General features: G+C 40.2%; 1 protein-coding gene and 1 long non-coding RNA gene across 2 annotated transcripts in view; one reads left to right on the forward strand and one right to left on the reverse strand.

Annotated features, from left to right (window-relative positions):
• The window catches only part of ube2ka (ubiquitin-conjugating enzyme E2Ka (UBC1 homolog, yeast)), a 315406-nt gene that overhangs the window by 2314 nt on the left and 290639 nt on the right, over nt 1-22453 (reverse strand). The gene's annotated exons all lie outside the window — the stretch shown is intronic.
• The window catches only part of LOC125784384 (uncharacterized), a 240373-nt gene continuing 230570 nt past the window's right edge, over nt 12651-22453 (forward strand). Inside the window, exon 1 of the long non-coding RNA XR_007427164.1 lies at nt 12651-13089. This is a non-coding gene — a long non-coding RNA (uncharacterized LOC125784384). The remainder of the gene's footprint in view (nt 13090-22453) is intronic.

Below are 22453 nucleotides of genomic sequence, written 5' to 3' on the forward strand. Positions count from 1 at the left end.
AAACACACAACAACAATATACCATAATCTCTTTCAGTGTATCAAAGACACACACACACACACACACACAACACACACACAACACACACACACACAAGCACACATTTACCTGAAAAGAAGCTACAGATGTCCACATCTCTCCCTTCTCTCTCTCTGTCTCTCTCTCACACACACACACACACACACACACATACAGACATGAACGTCCTTGTGCACCTAGCAACCACTGACCATGTACGATTTATCTGTGTGTGTGTGTGTGTGTGTGTGTGTGTGTGTGTGTGTGTGTGTGTGTGTGTGAGATTAGTTTAAATGATTCAGTTATTTCTCTTAATGATTTGGTTGGTCAAATCATTCAGTATATTTTATAAATGATTCAGTACAAATATAGAGTGCTCAATAGCTTTTTTTTTTATAAATGATTCGGTATCTTATATTAATGATTTAGTACTATAGTACTATAGAGTACTGTAAATGATTCAGTTGGTGCTCTTAATGATTTGGTTGGTCGAATGATTCAGAATATTTTATTAATGATTCAGTGCTAATATTTATCTAGTATTTAATAACTGTTTAGTAACTGTTAAAATTAGTTTGTAAACAAACACACACAAACACACACATATACGCATACACACACAAATACATGAACATTCTTGCGCACCTAGCAACCCCTGACCATGTAAGATTTATCTGTGTGTGTGTGTGTGTGTTGTTTATATTGAGTCCCAGGAGGCCCAGTACATTTACATACAGATTGATAACTCTACTGCTGTGTGTGTGTGTGTGTGTGTGGGTTTTGACCACCTTCATTAGGACAGCATGGTGACCTTTGGCTTGTGTGTTATTAATGAGAACGTGCCTCTAACACTACCTACTGGAGATGTAGTCCAAATATTATATATATATATATATATATGTATTTTACTACAGATGCATTGACTCCTGTAAGTTGTGAGGTGGGCGGAGCCTCCATAAGCACCAATAAAACTTTGGTCCCCATCACCCGGTCTCTGGTTCATTGGTTCTCTGGTTCTGTTGGTAGATACTGACCACTGCATAACAGGAGGAACACCCCACAAGACCAGTTTAAGAACTGACTGTTCACTGCCTAATATATATATATATATATATTATATATGTATAGACTGGTTTTAGCTGAACTGGTTGTGCTGCATCTTCTCTGAAGCTGTAGGTCTGGAGAGTGGCCAACACACACACACACACACACACACACACACACACACACACACAGACACACAAATAAAGCTACAGGGAGGCTTTAAAGAATGTGATGCTCAACATTCCCAGAAATAAAAAAACAGTGGAAAATAAAGATAAATAATACTGGGTTATTTGTTAAACTATTTCCACATATACTACTACACACACACACACACTCTCTACACACACACACACACACACCAAGTTCCTTAGTGATGCAGAATTTAATACCAACATTAAATCTTTATAAAATGTGCCCCCCCCCCCCCCCCCCCCACACACACACACACAGCGAGAGGTGTGTGTGGTGTTGCTCCGAGGCCAGTAGAGCAGAGAGTCTGGAAGATGCTGGAACATTGCTGTGAGGTTAGTTCTGATGTTGGTTGAATAGATCTGGCACTTCAAATTACCCCAAATATATAGAATAAAGGCGCTTTATACTTCTTAAATTTACAGATTGTAGTCCCCACAATGTCAGGTTTAGGATTGTTGGTCCCCACAATGTTAAATTGATTACCAACAATGTCGAATGTAAAGACATTTGCCCCTCACAATGTCAAAAGTAGATATATTTTGTCCCCATAGTGCTGTTTGGTGATTTTGCGGATGTTTGGCCCCTTTAATGTAAAATGTAGGGATATTTAGTCTCTGAAGTGTCAAGTGTGGGGTTGTCGGTCCCCAATATCAGATTTAGACTCTGTGGTCCACACAATATCAAATTTAAGGATATTTAGTCCTCACAATGTCAAATGCAACTGTACGTCGTCCCATAATGTCATAAACAGAGTTATTCAGTCAAACACACAATGCCAAATGTGTTGGGGCATGTAGTAACTACAATGTCAAATTTAGGGATAGATCTATTTATAGAAATAGGCCCCATAATGCAAAACGCAATAGCAATATTTGGTCCCAATAATGTCAAAAACAAGAATAGATAGTCCCCACAGTGTCGATTTTAGGATTTTGGTATCCACAATGTTAAATTTAATCCCAACAATGTCGAATGTAGAGACATTTGCCCCTTATAATGTCAAAAGTAAAGAATATTTTGTCCCCATAGAGCTGTTTGTGGGGATATTTGGCCCCTGCAAAGTAAAATGTAGGAACATTCAGTCCCCAGAATGTCAGATTTAGACTCTGTGGTCCACACAATATCAAATATAAGGATATTTAGTCCTCACAATGTCAAATGCAGCTGTACCAATGTTCCAATAACGTCATAAATAGAATTATTCAGTCCCCACAATGTCAAATGTGCAAGGCATTCAGTAACTATAATGTCAAATTTAGGGATATATATAAATAAAGTCCCCATAATGCAATACATAGCAATATTTGGTCCCAATATCAATGTCAAATTCAAGAATAAATAGTCCCCACAATGTAAAAAGTAAGGATATTCTGTCTGCACAAAATGTCAAAAGTTGGAACATTCAGTTCCCACTGTGTTGGATGTTGGGAAATATTCAATGCTAAAAGATTTGGGTCCCCACAAATTAATAAATACCATCACAGAGACCTGTAGATGATCAGATCTGCTTGTGAAAGTTTATGATGAATAAAAACACAGTTTTAATGTAGGAATCAGACTGGGGGGTCTAATGATTGATGATTGGATCTTGTGTGGCCTTTACACCCACCACACACCTACACACACACACACACACACACACACACACACACACACACACACACACACACACACCTACACACACACACACACACACTAGCCATAATCACCTGCTTTGTATAACGGCAGCACTCAATATACGGCCATCCAATACTGCAATTAAGTGTGTATGAGTGAATATTAACACACTGTAATATGAGGTGAACGAGCCCGAGACGAGTGTGTGTGTGTGTGTGTGTTTGGCACTGTGAGATTTGCTCTACTTTTTGAACAGTAATATGTCTGCAGAGGAAGCTTAGCCAAGCACAATAAGCAGCATTCAGCGTTTGGCTTCACTCAGTGGGACAACACACACACACACACACACACACACACACACACACACATGCACACACACACACACACACATTTTTGTATCAAAGAGCGAGCAGCTGCTTCTGATCATACTCATCTCTCTATGGTTTAGTGCTGCTGAGAGTGTGTGTGTGTGTGTGTGTGTGTGTGTGTGTGCACTAGAACAGTATGTAGGTTGTTCTTAATAAACAACTGCACAGCTGTGTGTGTGTGTGTGTGTGTGTATGAGTGTTAAGCAGTGTAATCCTATGAGGGTAAGAAATGCCTTGGCTGGCGTGTGTGTGTGTGTGTGTGTGTGTGTGTGGTTCAGCTGAGGACAGACCCGGGTTGCTCCATGTTGGGTGCTGACAGTGGGGTAGGGGGTGGGGTAACTGGGTAACACATGGATTTTGTGTTGCTAAGTTGTTTCTATGGCGTTGCTAAGTGGTTGCTATGTTTACAATTTTAAATTACTACAGTAAGCACCTAGCAATCATTTGGGATACTATTGCAACCAACTTGCAAGCTATAACATGGTCATAGCAACCACTTGGCAACACCATATCAGCACTAATGCAAGCATTAAACTCCCTTAATTTTCATTAAACTCCATAGCACCAACCTGGCGATCTCCTAGAAGCACCAGAGCAACCACCTAACATCCATTCGAATACTATAGCAAGCACCCAGAAAAGACAGTGTATAGCAAGACCATAGCAACCACTTGGATACTAAATAGTAATCAACTATCAAAACCACAGCAACCACCTACCAACCACTTCGATAATATAGTAATCACCCAGAAATATAGCGTATAGCAAGGCCATATCAACCACCTGGAAACACAATGGCAAGCACTAAATTACTTAACTGAAGTACTTTCACAACCCCATAGCAGCACCAAAGCAATTAGTCAGCAATCACTTTGCATCATGAGAGCAACCACCTGGAATACAATACAAACCACCTAGCAAAGCCACAGCAACCATAAAACTGACCGGTAGGTGTTTAATATCAGTGTTTATCTGCTCTTATACTAAAGGCTCAAATTACAGCTATTAAATCTGTTCTTTATACGTCTTTTTTTACGAGGTAATGTGTACAAGTGTATAAGATTATAGTGCGACAGGGTGTGTTAGTGTGTGTGTGTGTAAGGAGTGTGTTTGTGTGAGGAGTGTGTGTGTGTGTGTTGGGGGGGCTTGTGGGTAATGACCTGTTGTACTGCGTGTTAATGAGGGGTTTGTAATGGCTGACCAAGAGACCTGTTCTATAAGACTGTGTGTGTGTGTGTGTGTGTGTGTGTAAGTGTGTGTGGGTTGCAGTGTCATGCTCTGATTGAACTGAATGGGCTGTCAGTGTTGGGGTCAGTGGGGTCACTGGGGTGATGGAGGTCAGTCTCACACAAGCGAGAGAAAGAGAGAGAGAGAAGGAGAGAGAGAGAGAGAGCTCTGTCTCATCTGCTTGTCCTGTTCTGGTCCATGCATTACAGTTGGGAAAGTGTAATTCATGCTTTGAGATGCCCTTAAAGGACATGCTTTACACATGCATTTGTGGGCAAGCTGAGCGATACAGCTCTTACAGCTCTTACAGGATCTGCTGTAACTGATTTAGTGACACAATGAGGACCTACACAATATTAAACAGGTGGTTTAATGTTCTAAATAGTGTACATGTACATACAGCTTTGGAAAAAAATAAGAGTATAAGAGTAATAAGAGTTCAGTTTTTATAATCAGGATAAAGATAGATGATAAGCTATCAAAGGAGTGGCATAAAGTTATCCAAAAGCAGTGTGTAAGACTGGTGGAGGAGAACATGATGCCAAGATGCATGAAAAAAAACTGTGATTAAAAACCAGAACCAGGATTATTCCACCAAATATTGATTTCTAAACTCTTAAAACTTTATGAATATGAACTTGTTTTCTTTGCATTATTTTGTGTCTTTATATTATTTGTGTGTGTGTGTGTACGTATGTGTGTGTGTGTGTGTTTCTTCCAGCATGCACCAGTACACCTGTGAGCTGTGGCTGAGCTCACTGTAGGAAACGATCTTGAATTCCCATGAGAATCGCACTGTGTGTGTGTGTGTGTGTGTGTGTGTGTGTGTGTGTGTGTGTGTGTGTGTGTGTGTGTGTGTGTGCTCTTGCGTGGGGGCTGCCTAGACGAGTCGGTCTGGATTCATGACCTCGTGATGATGCGTACAGATGAGTGTGTGTCCTCCACCTTACCATAGAAATAAATTCAGGGCCAAATTATCATCCCCAGCGTCCCCACCCCCATCCCATAAACCCCATCTACCCAAACAGCCCCACCCCCATATATATATACACACACACACACACATATACCCCACCCCCTGTCATCACCAACCCCCTAACCACGGCTCACAGCTTTAACCAGCTGTTTTAATCATTTATTTCTATTTAATCTCTATTTTCTACTCAATTCAACAATAAACAGAATAGTAAATAAAATAACATTGCTGTTCCCGTAAATGAGCTGCTGGAGCTCCTTCACAGCGTCAACCAGCAGCTCAGTTTCCTCTGCTGAGAAGAGTTTGTTGAACACGTCCAGGTAGCTGCACCGTTACAATAGCAATCCCCTAAGTTCTCAAAGTCAGAGCTCACCTGATCTACTCTTAAAGAGAATGATGAGCAACAGAGAGACACTCTGATTGTTTTTTTTTTCATGTTACGCCCAAATATAACACATACAATTCCAATGAAATACAGTACATTTAAACTTGTAGGCATGAATACTTTTTCAATGCATTGAAGAGATATGGGCCTTTTCATGGAGGTTCTGTGTAAACAGCCCACTTATGAGGCCAAATAATGCCGGGACATTTCTCATTCCACACACTAATCCCTCAAATATTCTCCAGCTTTCTATCTTTCATCCCTTCCTTCCTTCCTTTCTCCCTTTCCTCCTCTGTTTACCCAAACCAGATTAAATTTTCCCTCCATAAAGTTATCCATCCTGCTTTATGCTCCAATTATACGGCAGCTCATGTCTATGTTACCTTCTGGCTCTGTTATAACAGTCAGAGTGTTATAACAACTTTAGTAGTTAGCATTGCCAGAGTTTAACTTTGTTTTTAATTCTAGCTGCTACAGATAAAAATAATCATAATTAACATTATAATGCTAAAATTAAGTCTTAAAGAGTTCAAAAGTGAACAATGAAGCACCTTAGTCTCTCTAGACAAGAAAGTCTGTTAAATGTATTAAATGTTAAATGTTATCTATGTAGAATTTGACAGGTGATTCACATTCATTTTTCCTCAACTGAAAGTTGTTCTTTTATGTTTCTGCTCAAAGAGCTTCTTTAAAGGCGGTTTTATTGTGAGAGTGTGGATGTGTCCAGACTTTTCTCTGCTACTGTACAAATACACACTGATTCAAACCAGAGATAAAGGTAAAAGCAGCCTATTCAACACACAAACACACACACACACACACTCACACACTCCGTTTATTGTATGAAGGTTGAAAGCCGCTGTGGTTTTGCTCCTCACTGTGTCATTTGTTGCCAGTCTCAACATGCCCTCATACGGCTAAGAGGCTGAAAAGCAGTTATCAAAGCCCCGGTATCTGCAGTACACTCTTACACACACCACACACACTCGCCGCTGAGCACCGACAGGAAAAACAAGCCGTCCGAGTGTGTTCTGGAGCTTCAGACTCAAATCCGTGTCGGCTTTTGATCCCCCGTACAGAGGCCTTTTCCCAACGACACCGAGCTCATCATCAGACTACACTGCAGTTATCTGATTACTCCAGAGTCGTGTTTACAATATACTCCTATTTCTTAGAATCTAAAGATCTGAACATCTGATTAACACTGATTAATCTGATCAAATGATCAATCACGCTCTACAGAAACAAACATCTGCACATACATACACTGTTGAGATACAGCAGCCAATCACACACAGCATACTCTCAACCGGAAACAACCGTCCACCTGGAGGACTGTATACAGCACTGAGGAGCTGACCCATATCTGGGTCATATACAGTCATACACAAACATACACATATACAATTTAGGAAATTTGGGCAATTTAGAGTATCCAGTTTTTCCAGTCCCATGAAATCACAAGGAGAATTGTTTTTTTAAAGCTTTTTACTCAAGTAAAAGTGAGACTTAAGCTTTATCCGGATAGGATTAGTTTCTCAGGGGGTTCTGGGGTCATTTTCTTTCTCTTTTTTAATAGGTTTTTATCCTCTGTGATTTTATTTCCGTCCAGAACAACCATGTACGTGTTTTTCTCACATTTCTTACGTCCTCTGATAAATAAATTACAGGCTGAATTATCTATCTGCTCACCTTTAATAAAATAATAAAACAGCTATTTGTCCACTTCCGTGCAGTAATTACACATAATTACACTTTGGGCGCACCACGGTTTCCACGGAGATCCACTTAAAAAAACACATCAGCAAGTGGAAATGGAGGAGCTACTGAACTCCACGATGATGTCATGTGACCGAGAAAGCCAAGAAAAAACTCACTGGTGCTCCTGATTTTTAATTGCAGTCCGGATGCAGGAGTTTTATCACTTTATCATAGTAGAAATGTGAAATATTTTTCACAGACGTCCCCCTGAGAAACAAGAGAGAGAATCTACTGTAATTGTTAGGAAGTATCTTGTTGTTGTCTTCTAACTAAAGTATTTCCCTAGACGCGGAACCCAAATTTACATTGTTATGTAACTACATCAGTAATGTATAGTTAACTGAGGACAATCCCTGAGCAGATTAAATCTCAGAGCGAGTTTTTAGCTTTTGTTGTGGGGAAACAATGCGGACAGGAAGCAGCTACAGGACAAAGCGAGACTGGAGCTCTCAGACAACACCATACCGACCCTCCTCTTCCTCCCAGCCGCTGCAGACACTCAATACAACACAGCACTGCTTACAATGCATGTGTGGAGTGTGTGTGTGTGTACTGTGTGTGTATGCGTGTGTGATGACACCTTGCAGGCTTTCTGAATGTCAGGGCTCAGAATAAACGGCTGATCAGATGTCTCCTCCTCCTCCTCCTGTCTTTGTCTGACCTCCTGTCCCTTACATAACACCTCAGCACCTCAGTTTCAGGCTGCATGCAGATATTTAAACATCCATTTATATATATATATATATATATATATATATATATATATATATATATATATATATATATATATATATATATATATATATTTAAATATTCCAATCCACACAGAGCCAACAAGAGCATGATATGAGCATGTTAGCCCTGTAGCGAGCGATAGTACCTCATAAAGAAAGATATTGATACACCAAGAAGAAGAAGAAAAAATCCCCCCAAAAAAACTTTCTAAATACGACTACACTGATCAAGTGTCTCAGACTGCCTTCATTGAGTCATATTTACATTGACATTTACAAATTTACATCTTTACAACTCTCTTTACATCTGAGACCAATTGGTGACCATTAAAATAAATTACAATTAGTTAGTTATTAAATAGTTCCGACCCTGCAATGTAATTGGCTGAGAGGTGTTCTATGAGTGCCGTTATCAGCCAGTAATGCACTGTAACCGAAGCTCTCCATGTACGTATTACTTCGCCACATACAGATAACATCAGATATACCAAAATAGAAAACTAAGGAAAAACACTTTGTACAGAGTGTTTATACTGTTATTTTAATCAACAGCAAAATTACACAACCTGATCAATAATAGTATTATTGATTATCCAGCTAGTTATCTATCTGACAGCTTGACCACAACTACAGCTCAATTACTCTATGTAATGCAAACAACCAGTCAATTTCAACCAAGGCTGACTGTATATCTTCGCCTCCTTCTTAAGATAATGTTGCAAAATACAGTTTATAAACTGATTTCTGTGGGAAATAAAAAATGTGCTACTATTAGCACAGGGCTAAAGCTAACTCTTAAAACTGTTGGTACACTGGACATGGAAAGTTAGACACAACAAATGGGGATGAGCAGAGCTAAAACCTGGTTGTCTCTACTGAACAGTGGTCTTATTTCTACACTGTCTTAATGACTCACTCATACATTAAATGTGGTCAATAAAAACCTTTAATTTGGGCAAAAAGCTAAGCTTAACTCAATATGCTAGCAATTAGCAATCAGGCTAATAACCCTGAAACTGCACTTCTTTAAATAAGACAGAATGACCACAAACCAGATACAGAAAAACCCTGTACCAGTAATAATCACATCAGCATGTGGGAAACAACCAGAGAAATAATGCGGTGTGGCTGTTTCTAATAAAGTGGCCACAGTGAGTGGAGCAGACGCACAAGGTACGTAAATATGGTATTTCCATTAAAGTGGCCAGCTGAAACATAAAGCTGTTTAATATGACTTAATAGGTGTTAGGATAGTGAATAGTGGAGATTAGTTTCTGAATGGAGGTTCCTCTTGTGAGTAGTTGTGAGTAGCTGTGAGTAGTTGTGAGTAATTGTGAGTAGTTGTGAGTAATTGTGAGTAGTTGTGAGTAATTGTGAGTAGTTGTAAGTGGTTGTGAGTAATTGTGAGTAGTTGTGAGTAATTGTGAGTAATTGTGAGTAGTTGTGAGTAGTTGTGAGTAATTGTGAGTAGTTGTGAGTAGCTGTGAGTAGTTGTGAGTAGCTGTGAGTAGTTGTGAGTAATTGTGAGTAGTTGTGAGTAATTGTGAGTAGTTGTGAGTAGCTGTGAGTAGTTGTGAGTAATTGTGAGTAGTTGTGAGTAATTGTGAGTAGGTTTAAGTAATTGTGAGTAATTGTGAGTAGTTGTGAGTAGCTGTGAGTAGTTGTGAGTAATTGTGAGTAGTTGTGAGTAATTGTGAGTAGGTTTAAGTAATTGTGAGTAATTGTGAGTAGTTGTGAGTAGCTGTGAGTAGTTGTGAGTAATTGTGAGTAGTTGTGAGTAGTTGTGAGTAATTGTGAGTAGTTGTGAGTAATTGTGAGTAGTTGTGAGTAGCTGTGAGTAGTTGTGAGTAATTGTGAGTAGTTGTGAGTAATTGTGAGTAATTGTGAGTAATTGTGAGTAGTTGTGAGTAATTGTGAGTAGTTGTGAGTAATTGTGAGTAATTGTGAGTAGTTGTGAGTAATTGTGAGTAGTTGTGAGTAATTGTGAGTAATTGTGAGTAGTTGTGAGTAATTGTGAGTAGTTGTGAGTAATTGTGAGTAATTGTGAGTAATTGTGAGTAGTTGTGAGTAGCTGTGAGTAGTTGTGAGTAATTGTGAGTAGTTGTGAGTAATTGTGAGTAGTTGTGAGTAGCTGTGAGTAGTTGTGAGTAATTGTGAGTAGTTGTGAGTAGCTGTGAGTAGTTGTGAGTACTTGTGAGTAGTTGTGAGTAGCTGTGAGTAGTTGTGAGTAGTTGTGAGCAGTTGTGAGTAGTTGTGAGTAATTGTGAGTAGTTGTGAGTAATTGTGAGTAGTTGTGAGTAATTGTGAGTAGTTGTGAGTAATTGTGAGTAGTTGTGAGTAGCTGTGAGTAGTTGTGAGTAATTGTGAGTAGTTGTGAGTAATTGTGAGTAGTTGTGAGTAGCTGTGAGTAGTTGTGAGTAATTGTGAGTAGTTGTGAGTAATTGTGAGTAGTTGTAAGTAATTGTGAGTAATTGTGAGTAGTTGTGAGTAGCTGTGAGTAGTTGTGAGTAATTGTGAGTAATTGTGAGTAGTTGTGAGTAATTGTGAGTAGTTGTGAGTAATTGTGAGTAATTGTGAGTAATTGTGAGTAGTTGTGAGTAGTTGTGAGTAGTTGTGAGTAGTTGTGAGTAATTGTGAGTAGTTGTGAGTAGCTGTGAGTAGTTGTGAGTAGTTGTGAGTAGTTGTGAGTAATTGTGAGTAATTGTGAGTAGTTGTGAGTAGCTGTGAGTAATTGTGAGTAGTTGTGAGTAGCTGTGAGTAGTTGTGAGTAGTTGTGAGTAGTTGTGAGTAGTTGTGAGTAATTGTGAGTAGTTGTGAGTAGCTGTGAGCAGTTGTGAGTAGTTGTGAGTAGTTGTGAGTAGTTGTGAGTAGTTGTGAGTAATTGTGAGTAGTTGTGAGTAATTGTGAGTAGTTGTGAGTAGCTGTGAGCAGTTGTGAGTGCAGTCAGATGGTGCTGGACCGGCTCTTAACTCTGCGGACCCTCGGGATCTTCTGGGTCATTTGGCGCATTACAGAACCCTTCCGGACCGTACCAGAACAGCGCCGGGTCAGACTGTCTCTTCAGCAATCGATCGGCTGTAGGAGAGGCTGCAGCTTACGGAGCTTCTTCAGCCAAAGAGTACAAAGACTATTGATCCAATTTACACTGAATTACCCACGATCCACTGCTCAGTCCACCGAGAGAGAGAGAGAGAGAGAGAGAGAGAGAGAGAGAGAGAGAGAGAGAGAGAGAGAGAGAGAGAGAGAGAGAGAGAGAGAGAGAGAGAGAGAGAGAGAGACAGAGAGAGAGAGAGAAAGACATAGACAATCTCAAACCTTGAAAAGTTCCAGACACAACAACAAAATCTTTAAACAAATCTTAATTTTCAGCTAATTTATGGGATGGATTATCACAGGAGGACCTTTAGGAACCTCTAAAACTCTCTATAACATGCTGAGACGTCTTACATGTTGCTAAATGTTACACATGAATTACACAAACACCACTTTTGTATTATATAGTGTAGATCAATAAATATTACCCTAAATATCAGCCTAGATTTATAATCATTTATTGATCCTGATAACTTTTATCTTTCTTCTAAATAGAATTACAATCCCACACTTTTTTTGTAACGAGTTAGAGGCAGGATGCAAATGCAAGTCCATCCTTTAATTAGTGGCTATTACAAAAGAACAAAAGACAAACAAGCAAATAAAATGAAATAAATAACCAACACAAAAACGTACAAACTGACGGAAAACACACTATATAGTGGGGTAGAACAAGAAAGAAAAATGTGTCAAACAAAAAGCACGACAGAAAACAAGGGAGCACATGGGGTATTCATACACAGGCACAGACAAGAGACACCTGGAGAAGGAAATGAGGGGGCGGGGTTACAAATGAGACAGACGGGGGCTAAGGTGGAGACAAGACTGGTGATAAAAACTCAAGAAAACAGAGAACACAAGAGCAGAAAGGACCAAAAAAAGGGAAAAACGCAAGACAGACACAGGCTAAGGTGTGACAACTTTCTGCTGGATGCTGATATATATATTTAAGATGTGTGTGTGTATATATAGTGTGATAATATGGTATGTATATGCAGTGTAACAGTGATGGTGTACAGATGTGTGTATTGTTGACATCACTCTGACTGTTATGGTTTTTGTCATCTAACCTTCAAGTCTATTCCAATCGCTCTTCTTACGTAACTCAGACATGCAGATGCGCTGCAGCCTGAGTTATATAAGTCCTCACACTTCCTGTCCACTCAACCCTAACCCTAACATCAGTTCACAAATATCAGCAAACATCCTCTCCATATATACAGTTTCTCTGATTTTACTATTTATAGGTTTATGTTTGAGTAAAATGAACATTGTTGTTTTATTCTATAAACTACAGACAACATTTCTCCCAAATTACAAATAAAAATATTCTCATTTAGAGCATTTATTTACAGAAAATGAGAAATGTCTGAAATAACAAAAAAGATGCAGAACTTTCAGACCTCAAATAATGCAAAGAAAACAAGTTCATATTCATAAAGTTTTAAGAGTTCAGAAATAATCAATATTTAGTGGAATAATCCTGGTTCTGGTTTTTAATCACAGTTTTTTTTTTCATGCATCTTGGCATCATGTTCTCCTCCACCAGTCTTACACACTGCTTTTGGATAACTTTATGCTGCTTTACTCCAGGTGCAAAAATTCAAGCAGTTCAGTTTGGTGGTTTGATGGTTTGTGATCATCCATCTTCCTCTTGATTATATTCCAGAGGTTTTCAATTTGGTAAAATCAAAGAAGTGCTCTCTTATTGTTTTTTTTTTAGCTGTATACTTATATGTATGTCCTATCATTCTACTTTTGTAAACGGTGTGTTATATACATGTAAGAAGACACACACACACACACACACACACACACACACACACACACACACTGTGTAATGAGGAGGTGTCCAGGCTGATTACTGTCACTCAGAAAGGTGAAGTCACACCCTGACCTTTTACGACCTTTTCAATCACGCACTGCTGAACACCAAACCACTGATTAACACACAGACAGACCTTCATCATCACCATCATCATCACCATCATCATCACCATCATCATCATCACCATCACCACCATCACCATCATCATCATCATCATCATCATCATCAGGTGGTTTATAATTAATTAAAGGTTTTGAAATGTGTGTGTTTGGGGTTTATTGCATTCTGTTAGGGAATGCCAACAAATTAATTAGACTGATTTACAACAGTGTGTATGTGTGTGTGTGTGTGTGTGTCTGTGTGTGTCTCTGTGTGTGTGTGTGTGTGTGTGTGTTTGTGTGTGAGGTTTGGGTGGGGGGGTTGTTAGGGTGGTATGTGTCTGAGAGGAGTGCCAAAAATTAATTAGACTAGTGAAGAATGTGAGTGTTTTTGTGTAGTGTGTGTGTGTGTGTGTGTGTGTGTGTGTGTGTTTGTGTGTGTGTGTGTGTGTGTGTGTTTGTGTGTGTGTGTGTGTGTGTGTGTGTGTGTGTGTGTGTGTTTGTGTGTGTGTGTGTGTGTGTGTGTGTGTTTGTGTGTGTGTGTGTGTGTGTGTGTGTGTTTGTGTGTTTGTGTGTGTGTGTGTGTGTGTGTGTTTGTGTGTGTGTGTGTGTGTGTGTGTGTGTGTCACCATATGTATCACACTCTCACTCATCTCAGTATTTTATTTATTTGTGAACACATTTACTTTTTAGCAACATTAAAATCATAGCATGTCTGAATTTATTTGTGTACAAAACTAAATTACAATAAAATATTTTACATTTTATGGAGATTTTAATATAACCTTTTATTATATAACGTTAATATAAACGTTAGATAACCCAAACCCTCCCAGTCTGGTAGCAGAACCAGACATTGTCCAGAAGCCATTTTTATTGCAGTTTATTGTCATTGTTGCAATTCATCGCTCTCATCACTTACCTCGTGTGTAAAGCCGGTGTTGTGCTGAATTCAGCACCCCCGCCAGAAAAAGCACCCTCTCTCAGGAGTGCGCACCCACGTCTTCTTGTCTTCAGCTTTACTTAGAAAATGTAAATACCAAACATAATTCTCTAAGCTAGGCTGACTCGTAAGAAATAAAGAAAAAGAAACGTCACCTGCAGCCTCTCCCTAAATCTGCACCCCCACCATGAAAAGCACCCTCTCTCGGCAGCGCGTAAACGCACCGACTTCTTGCTAACTTTAATTAGAAATGTGCTCCTGAGAGGGGGTGCTTTTCATGGCGGGGTGCAGATTTTGGTGCACCTTCAAAATAAAAAAATATTTTAAAACAATTTCTGCTTTTTCTGTGGTATCATTTTTGGGGGGGACAAATCCACCTATTTCTGTGTATATCTGTAATACTGTGTTTTGATAGGCTGGAGCTGATGTGGGTCTCAGTCAGGATTGGTTGGTCTCTCCTGTCCACCTGCTCCTGTTTCCCCGCCCCTCGCCGGGCTGTGGTCAGGGTTTTTGGTGGGGGTGGGCGGTGCTGATCCGGTGGTTTAGTGGACATCACGCTGGGTGGGTATTGGTCAGAGCTGATCTGGGGTCAGTATAGAGGGGTTTAGGTGAAGAGGAGCACAGGTGCAGGTTAATCCCTCCCTTAACACTGCACACACACACACACTCACACACACACTCACTCACACACACTCATACATTTTTCATAACCCTCTGTGGGGGTGTGTAGGTGTTAGATGTTTCTGCCTCCAGTCAAACCACCCCCTCTTACCCCCATCACCCCCCCCTCGCTCACTCACTGATTCAGTGGAGGAAGGGTCCCTCAGCGGGAGGCCTGCTCCTCCTCAGGCCATGTCTGAGTGTGTGTGTGTGTGTGTGTGTAGTGTGTGTATGTGTGTGTGTGTGTGTGATGACTATAGTCGTGTATGCGCTGTATCAAAGAAACATGAATTTCTGCAGGCGTATATCTACACTTACCAATCACGACAACACCGAGTCTAGAGAATGTGTGATTAAGTGTGTATCATATTTTTCACACTGTAAGCTGCATTAAAATCCTTTATTTTTCCAAAAAAACTTCAGAGCTCCTTATAATCTGGTGCTCCTTATGTATGAATTCTATCAGTCAGGTATTAAGGAGCAGTAAAGACACTCCACTGAAGTACAGAGTTATACAGGAGTTTCAGTTTAGTTCTCCAGCACCCAGACTGGAGCAATATTAGCATTAGCTGCTAACCACAGCGCTAAACGCTAGTTAGCTCTTTTGTCGTTCAGAGGTGAGTATATCAGACTGTAGTCTGCATGTTTACCGTGTTAAAACAAACTACGTGGGACAAACCGCTAGCTAATATTGACCTGGCTTACCAGAACACACAGGTTTCCTCAGTAAAGCACAAGCAGTTAGCTGCTAAGGCTAATGCTCCAGACTTAGTGCTGGAGAAATCTAATCGGGATTCTAAGCTTACTGTAAATAAACAGAAGCTCTTTACTCACCCAAATAAACAATTTTCAGCTTTCAGGAGATAAATCTGTGTAGATTAACATCCAGCGCTCGTTTGACTGTAATAGAAAGTCTTTTTTTATTACAGTTTTGTTTACTTAGATTATCATTACTTAACTTAGTAAGCTAAGTTATGTAAAGTGGTGAGACCTGCTGAATTAGAAGTTCCTTATACAGTAGTGTCTCTTAAAATGTGCCTTATAATCCAGTGCGATTTATATAGTGTGAAAAGTAGAGTATTTCATATTATTATGACATACAATATATACAGTATATATATGACAAACAATACATACTGTATATATTGTTGAATGTTCTCAGTGTCTTGTTATTTCTATTATAATAATGAATGATATTTTCAATATCAGGCAAATGATATTGAGACAGTCTGTCATGTGACCCGTCCTGTTCTCCCAGCTGATTAGTGGAGCTGAAATGCTGATGATTATGGACACACACACACACACACACAGACTCACACACACTCAATGAAGACCCATTTAGATCAGAATAAAGCAGAAATTGCCCCAGAGAGAATTGGGGGGCGGGGCAGAGTTTAGGGGGCGTATGGATGAAGAACTGAAGCTCAAAACCCGCCTTTGATTACTGAGTGTGTGTGTGTGTGTGTGTGTGTGTACGAGTGTGTGTGTGTGTGTGTGTGTCTCCACACAGCTCCTCTATATTTACAGCAGTGCTGGCTGTAATTACATAAGCCCTCTACACTCCCACCGGCCTGAGGAACCCCCATGATACACACACACACACACCCCTGTCCCACACCCCCACATGAAAGCACCTCCCCGCCCACCCATGCCCACTTAAAGCGGGACTTTATGGGACTCACCCGGCTGTGTTCCCTCAGGCTGCTGAACGAGATGTTGGACTGATCTCCAGCAGATCCTGCATCACACAGATACTTACAGGATTCACCAGCGCTGATCTCCATCTGCTGCACCCGTCACATACAATCAAATACCACACACTCAGCTCACACTCACATCACACACCTTACCCGAGCTTCAGATAACACAGGCTCCTCCAAAACCTTCTTCTTCTTCAGTGTGTACAGGGTCATGTTTTACAGACGTCCATGTAGTTTTCAACATGACAATATAAAACCACAGGCTGCTGAGGTAATTTTTTTATGCTTTTGTGTAAAAGTGTCAATGTGTGAGTGCACAAGTGTGAAAATGCAGATAAACCAGTGTAAATTTGCAATTGCTCAGATGTAAATATGCAAATGCACAACTACTGCAAATGCGTGAGTGCACAAGTATAAATGTGTGAGGGCACTAATGTATATCTGAAAATGCACAAGTTTACTAGTGTAAATGAGTTCAAATTTTGCAAATGTTGCAATTAAACTAGTGAAAATGTGCAACTGCTGGGATGTAAACATTTGAGTGTACTACTGTAAATGTGTCAGAAGTTCAGAAGTGTAAATGTGTAAGAGCACAAGTGCAAAAATGTGAGTGCACCAATGTAATTGGGGAGGCACAGGTGAAGATGTGCAAGAGCACAAGGGCAAATATGAGGTCACTAATTTAAATCTGCACTAGGGTAAATGCACGACTGTACTAAAGTAAATGAGTTCAAATGTGTACAAATCCAAATGTGCAATTGGGCTAGTGTAACTGTGCAATTGCTCAGATGTAAATATGAAAATGCACAGCTGTAAATGTGCAAGTTCAGAAGTTTAAATGTGCGAATTCACAAGTGTAAACATGAGAGAGCAATAGTGTAAATGCACAACTGCACTAGTGTATCAATGAAAATGTGTTCAAATGTGTCAACGTGCATGTCCCAAAGTTTAAAAATGAGTGCACTAGTGTAAATATGCAAATGCACAATTATAAGGTAAAAGTGCAAATGTGAATGCCTGAATGCAATTACAGGGTTCGTTCAAGGGTATGTGTACACAATTTGAGTTTATATATATATATATATATATATATATATATATATATATATATATACTGTATGTGTGTGTTTAATAGTGATCAGTGTGATGTGTATGTGATACTGTAACCCGTGAGGAGTCTGGGGAGTCACTGGGTTCAGTGCTCTACAGTCTCAGGTTGAGGATCTCGGCGGTTCTGATCCGGTCTCACCCCGGCTGGATTTACGGCGCTCTGTGGAGCTCAGCCTCTCCTGTTTCCTCTCCCAGAATTCCTCCCTCGCTCTGCGGGGCGGCGGGAAACATCTGGAATATCCATCACTCAGCAGCAGGTCCGGTCCGGACGGACGGGTCGGGTCGGGATATATACCTGTCCAGCAGAGCGCATAACCCTGCAAATATATTCCAATCATATCTGACCCATTTCATTCAACTTATCTTAAGCTGCAGTCACCAAGCATGTGTAATTACATAACCTGTCCCTCTGTAGTTAATTTGTAACAATGTGTACTTCATCAGTAGTTACACTGTAGTTACATGGATTGTTACTGTGTAACTACATAGTACTTAGGGACAATTAATATAAAGTGGGACCGCTACGTTCACATCACAAACCACTTTGCTCAAATCTGATTTTTTGCACAGATTACGTGCTTCTCTCTCATACCCACACTGTATCTCTTGGTGCAGCTGTGCAGCTATATGCAAAAAAAAAACAGCAAAAGCAAACCGCCTGTCCTTTTTCCTGCACCTCCTGGACCTGAGCATGAACTTCAGAGCAGCTGTTTACTCTCCACTCCAGCAAAAGATGCTCCACATATGAGCTGCTAACTCATCCATTTCCCTTTATAATGCTACGAGTCTCTCCTCTCTCTAATATGAGGGTTTTTGTTGTTGGTGAAGAAGGAGGCGTTTATACAGGTATCAATGTGCAGCATGTGAGACGATTCAGGAACAGATTCTGTGTTCACATTAAACACAGATACAGATCACTTACATTTACAGTGAGTGTGAATCGTCAGGATAGACAATTTTGATCTGAGCAAAATTTAAATTTTGGGAATTTGCCTTGTAATGTGAACATATAATATGATTTGTAAATATCAGACTTGGCATGTTCACACAGACATGAAAAAAATCACTTCAGCCAGGTAGTGTGAACATATCCTTAATGTTACACTGCTTTGGAAAAACAGACTTTTGCAGATGTAAACCCATCAAACAGGTTTAATATTATGAGGGTGATCCAAAAGAATAGGCCAGGTCAAAAAGGTTTAGACTGAAGCGTTTTCAGTGTAAACTGTTTTAGTAAAAATGTTAAACAGGGTTTGTTTGGATTTGCTGGAAGAACTTCAGAGAACTTTAAAGAATTTCAGAAATTCTGAGCTTCTCGTTTGACCTCGACTCTCAGGCTGTGTTTTGTTGGGTGAAGCCGGTATGAACACACTCGGTGTATGTGTGGTGTAGTGGTGGTGGATGTCGTGGTGCTGTTCTGAGGTCAGTGCGCCGAGGCCGTCGTTAGCCCGGGCTTGTGAAATCAGCCTGAGTGTGAAATGTGTCGACTGGGTGCAGAATGTGTTTGGTGAGCGCGCTCAGATCCTCTCAGAGTGAGAGTGGCGTAAATCCCTGATCACTGACGTCCGTTAGAGGAGGAGCTGGAAACAGAAGCATGACTCTACTCTAAATTCTCATTTAAATAACTCAATAAAATCATAGCAACCACCTGAAGTGCCTTAAAACAACATTGAAATACATATAAGTCCTTAAAATATGTCACATGAACATATGTTGCTGTTCCCTTAAATGAGCTCAGTTTCCTCTGCTGAGAAGAGTTTGTTGAACACGTCCAGGTAGCTGCACCGTTACAATAGCAATCCACCAAAGTCAGAGCTCACCTGATTCTACTCTTAAAGAGAATGATGAGCGATAAGTGACACTCTGATTGGTTCATTATTTCACATTACACCTGAAATTATTATTAACCACACCCATGATTAGTTAAGATAATAAGTACATGACTTTTGTGTGAGCGTTTTAAACTGCGCAAGATGTACTTGTCCTATCGTTACGATAGCAAAGCCACACTGACATGCCCTCTAAATCAAGCTGCACGGTACATGAGCTGATATATGTTTGTGAATGCATGCATTTATTATTGTGATTGAATTGTGATTGATGTTGGCAGCTCATCCTTTGATATAACAGTGGATGTTATGCTGTTTCCTATAAAAAAAAACTTGTGATTAGACTCCTGCAAATAATGAGTTGGGCTTAATGACTGTGAGAGGTATCAGTAAACAGTGTGAACTGAAAATATTAACATATTAACGCCACTTTCCTCAGTGATTAATGCTCACGCCATAAAACATTTGAGTTCAGAAGATCTCGATATTAAAGAAACTGTTTATATTACGATTATATTAGTGTTAATTACTGAGAGCGGAGTAACAGATGCTCTGAGGTTCTGTAGATGAAAGAGAGAGAGAGTGAGAGAATGCAGAAGAACGATCGTACTGAAGGTAAAGGATGAGGAGACGATGACGCTGATTCAGTGTATAAAGCGAACTCCTGGACGAGAGCCATCAAACGCATTAGTGAGCCGTTAGTGAAGGAGGCTGAGGAGGATCCAGGATGAAGGACTCAGCAAAGCCCCTAAAGACCTTCACCAACATGCTAACACCAGCAGATACACCACAAAACTCTCTATACTAAACCCAGTCTGATCTCAACACTACATTTCCAATTATTTGTGGACAATTGCTTAATATACAGCTCTGTAAAAAAAAAAATAAAAGAGCACTTAAAAATGATGAGTTTCTTTGATTTTATCAAATTGAAAACCTCTGGAATATAATCAAGAGGAAGATGGATGATCACAAACCATCAAACCACCAAACTGAACTGCTTGAATTTTTACACCAGGAGTAAAGCAGCATAAAGTTATCCAAAAGCAGTGTGTAAGACTGGTGGAGGAGAACATGATGCCAAGATGCATGAAAAAAACTGTGATTAAAAACCAACCAGGATTATTCCACCAAATATTGATTATTTCTGAACTCTTAAAACTTTATGAATATGAACTTGTTTTCTTTGCATTATTTGAGGTCTGAAAGCTCTGCATCTTTTTTAATTATTTCAGTCATTTCTCATTTTCTGTAAATAAATGCTCTAAATGAGAATATTTTTATTTGGAATACATAAAAAACATAAACCTATAAATAAACCTATAAATAGCAAAATCAGAAAAACTGATTCAGAGGTTTAAAAGCTGTTGGTGACTTCTGAGTGCTGGGGGGCGGAGCTATGGCTGTGTTTTGCATAACGACACAGTCAGTAACACTAAAGGCCCCTCTGTGTGTGTGTGTGTGTATGTGTGTGTGTGTGTGTGTGTGTGAGTGTGTGTGTGTGTGTGTGTGTGTGTGTGTGTGTGTGTGTTTTCTTTCTCCTTCATATTGTTGGAGCTCCTGGCAAATATTCAAGAAAATGAATATGGAAATGGAAATCACCCACACCATCTGTGTAGTGTGTGTGTGAGTGTGTGTAGTGTGTGTGTGTGTGTGTGTGTGTACAGTCTCGAAATGCTGTGTGTAGATGTCGCACGGCCGGTCAGAGTGGGTTGTGTCTCGACCCTCTCTCTCTCAGAACATCTCACACACACACACACACACACACACACACACACACCCAGACACACACTCCACAACTGTATACACTGACATACTGACTTGCAGAGAAAGCAATACATTCTTTCTATCACCATCTCTCTCTCTCTCGTTCTCTCTCTCTCATTCTCTCTCTCTCTCTCTCTCTCTCTCTCTCTCTCTCTCTCTCTCTCTCTAATACTAATTGCAGCCATATGAGGCTGTTAAAAGTTTCCATCTCTCTCAGGCCGAGCTGAGAACAACACACACACACACACACACACAAACAGAGTGCAATGAGTGAAGAGTGACCTACATTAGTGTGTTTAAACACTGCTCTCCTGCAGGACCCGAGCTGCTGTTCATTAGCTGAACACACACAGCATTGAACAGAACTTACATACTGGCTTTAATACCGGGTTCTGCCACTAGAGGGCGTAAAGGAGCCTCCCTCACTGCCCTATGGATATGTTTAGGAAGTGTACCTCCTGGTGAGAGATTCATCCATCGATGCCTCAACTGACGACACTCAGTCACTCCTAGTAGTGATGGGAGGAACATTACTAACAGTGATCTCAGTGATCTGTGCAGAACATCCTGCAGATCCATGTGTTGCTGCTTTCTCTCCTGCAGAACTTTCATTTTTCAGCAGGATAATGTTCACCCACACACAGCAAGGGTTTCCCAGGAACACAGTCTCCACCAGATTGCAGCACTTCCTCGTCCTGCCCGCTCTCCAGATTTATCACCAATCCAGCATTTATGGAGCAGCTGGGACTCAGCTTCAGCTTCAACCTACGAGTGTAGAGCTACAGGATCTACAGGCCCAGCTGTAGCAACATCTGTGGGTAAATGTGCTGCAGGATCCATACAGAACCTGTAGAACCTCCAAACCCAACCCTCTCAATCTCATCTTATATCCAGCATAGAGGAACCAACAGGTACTAGATCCTCCTTTCAGTTACAGAACAGATTTACCCCCCAATAAACTTATTAATAAACTTTAATACTGTAATCACTACAATATATCATTATTATATTCACTATATTACAGTATGATTATTATTTGTTTTTGGTTTGATTGTTGATGTTTGGTGGGTGGAGCTAAAGCTGCTCCTGCAATAAAT

The sequence above is a fragment of the Astyanax mexicanus genome, chromosome 19 (assembly GCF_023375975.1).
Source record: "Astyanax mexicanus isolate ESR-SI-001 chromosome 19, AstMex3_surface, whole genome shotgun sequence".
NCBI lineage: Eukaryota > Metazoa > Chordata > Actinopteri > Characiformes > Acestrorhamphidae > Astyanax > Astyanax mexicanus.